The sequence below is a fragment of the Branchiostoma belcheri genome, unplaced genomic scaffold (assembly GCF_001625305.1).
Source record: "Branchiostoma belcheri isolate BF01 breed outbred unplaced genomic scaffold, Haploidv18h27 scaffold441, whole genome shotgun sequence".
Lineage (NCBI taxonomy): Eukaryota > Metazoa > Chordata > Leptocardii > Amphioxiformes > Branchiostomatidae > Branchiostoma > Branchiostoma belcheri.
Window position 1 is genome coordinate 28117 of NW_017804067.1, and position 3123 is coordinate 31239.

The window sequence follows — 3123 nt, forward strand, 5'->3', positions numbered from 1 at the left end:
AGCCTTTTGGCCAGTCGACCATACTTAGTTATTTTCTTTGCTGGGACCGCCTAATTATCTGCACCTCTAAGATACTAGTATAATGGTGATATTTTCCTAACAAACCCATTATACCGTTCGAATGAGAAGCACCCAAACGGATAGATGGGTCCACAGTCAACAATACAATCCTTTAGATACAGGTGCATGTTTGGTGTGCAATGCTGTTGCTCAACACAGTTCCTCAAACGTATTCAAAAAAAGCCTGAAGATGACAGTCTGCTTCGTACAAATCTTTCACTTATCATAACTTGAGCGTACAACAGACGACATACAACGTCACACCATCATAATAGCAACTATCTTAAGCAAAAAGTCCAATTCTTCCACTGATCGGCGGTAAATCCATTAAAAACTNACTATGATACTTACGCTATACCCAGCAGTGTCTGGTCGCCATCTTGAATTTTCGCGCGACGCGCAATGTTTCATGGGAAATTTTAGACTTCTCGCACATATTCTCGCGAGAATATCAGCGCGAGATCTAAACAAACGCACATTGCCGGGGAATTTTAACTTGCTAAAACATGTCGTCGGGTCCGATTTTCTCGTCTCTCGTCACGGACAGCTCTCGGAGCAGCCGTAAGAAGTCTGACAGTGCTCTAGGCACAGAGTTTACTGTGTGTGACCGTGTCCCTCTTCGAGTCGACCCTTCTCCTACCGTCCAGCGGTTTCTCTGTTTTGTTTTCGACAATGGATCTGGAGCTATGTCAACACTGCCGATTGATGTGGGAGGGGATTAGCTTGTCAGACATGAAGATAAGTTATTATTTATACCTTACAAAATTTCCATCATTTTGAACTGAATTATGTACATAGCTTGTGAAATAATTCATAAAAAATGACCATATTTTTATGGTCATTTTTTTGTCATCTTTATGGATAATGTTAGGAAGTGACAGATGATTGATGACATATTTTTATTATAATTAATTATAGGAGGTGAAAGCCATGCCCCACATAGCAAGTGGCTGCACAGCGGTCTGCCCCCCCCCCCCTTGTCCATAAATCTCCATCAATTTAATCTCCACCATCATAAACTGCTGTACTAAATAATTTGAAAGTCAATGCTATGAGATCAGAAATAATCAGTATAGCAAAAATATTACTGATACCTTACCTTGGAACCACATAGTGATGCTATTGTAATTATTTTTATTATATTATTGCTGTTTGCAGGTTGACATCACCATCACACCGAAGACCACCACAGCCAAGGTCTCCATCCTTCCAGGGGACAAGCAGGACGGTGTCCCATCTCCGAGAACTCTCCACACCCTTGTGGCCATCAGCAGCTTGCAGGCTATTCTGTTTGGCGGGCTGGAACTGGCCAGCAGACACGCGAGACTCGGGACATGTGCGCAAAGCTGCAAAGATGGGTACTTCTATCTCCTCGACATGACCACACTGCGCTAGCTGGAACAAACTGCCTTTACCACCACTGGTCCCAAGAGCGTACCACTCTTCCACATGGGTACCTGCGTCATCTACCATGGTGATTGTAGGTGGAATCACGTACAGTGGTCATCCGAGCGCCAGTTTGTCAGTTTCAGATGTAGTGTGCCTTAAGATCTCTGATGCTAGCCAGTACACTCTGACAGAGATTCATATGGAGGGGGTGCGAGATTCTTATGTGTCAAGTTCATCTGCCTCTGCTCTATGTGATGATCGTTTTGTTTTGTATGGTGGTTATCATCACGATAAGTCTGGTCTCCATCCACCAGAGCCAAGTTGTGACTTGTATGTCATGAACCTTCAAAGAAAGAAGGCTGTTGTGCACCATGCACCTACGAGAATGGCCAGTGCAGGCCATATATGTCTGAGATTGATTGATAATAGTGTAGTTATGATTGGAGGCACATGTAAATCTGTCAACTGTTGTACCAATCTGTAAAAAGCTAAATAATGTACTGTATTTTGATCTTGATTTGTTTTCTTGTTACAGATTTGTTGTGCTTTACTGTTTGTGCACATGTATCAGGCCTCGAAATTAACTTTTCTTCCTTTTGTCCCGGCACTGTCCCAAAAATAAATTTATAATTGTCCCAACCTTTTTTGGGAAGTATTGTATGACTTAAACTTTATTTTGCTTACGTTCACTCCCAGGCGCACAATAATTGCAAAGTAGGCAGGAAATTCGGTGGGACTTTTTTTGGTATCCTTAAGTCAGGACTTTAAATTTCGAGCCCTGATGTATGTATAGAGATTGACTTCAGTCTATGAGTATGACTGTAAAAATGTTGAGCAGAAGGTGACTGGGATGTCGTAGCTCTGACGTCAGCAGTAGGTGGCTGGGATGTCGTAGCTCTGACGTCAGCAGAAGGTGGCTGGGATGTCGTAGCGTCTGACGTCAGCAGAAGGTGGCTGGGATGTCGTAGCTCTGACGTCAGCAGTAGGTGGTTGGGTGTCGTAGCTCTGACGTCAGCAGAAGGTGGCTGGGGATGTCGTAGCTCTGACGTCAGCAGTAGGTGGCGTGGGATGTCGTAGCTGATATGTAGGATGATGTAGGGCCGGCCCCCTTCTTCTTTTGTAGTGGCAGTTACCATCTGTTGTGTGTGGCTGGAAGATGGTCATGCCTGCCCCTGCCTTTGATTTCTGTTTTAATCTTTGCAACTTGAGACGGCATTTGTTACAAACGAACTGTGGATGTACATCTGGTAAGTCCTGACTCACGTGCACATCCACATTGTATGATCGGCGGATCACGTCTGAAAATGTCAGCACTTTAGCATTCCATCCTTTCAGCTTGTTACCGCAAACCCTGCATACAGTCTTGAGGTTTTCTTTGTGCTCCTCCATCTGTGACACCTGAAGTGCATGTGAAGATGTGAAAAACATGTTAACATTGTCACTATGGACACTACCCGACATAAAACATGCATACTGATACAATCCAATTTTTCTCTGAAAATAATAATAATAATAATACAGACTACATATTCAGGACTTAGGACTAAGCTGTTGTCCTTGTTTAACGTCTAATATCTAGCTAGACATAGCTGCATGGACTCTTGGTGCTGTCATGCGTTTTAATTGGTTCAGTTCAGAGTCAAATTGTCTCTCTAGGTATTTAAAATTTAATTC

General features: G+C 43.2%; 1 pseudogene; it reads left to right on the forward strand.

The window, feature by feature from the left end:
* Positions 1-1188: 1188 nt before the first annotated feature.
* LOC109478618 lies at positions 1189-2374 on the forward strand (annotated as a pseudogene).
* Positions 2375-3123: the final 749 nt, after the last annotated feature.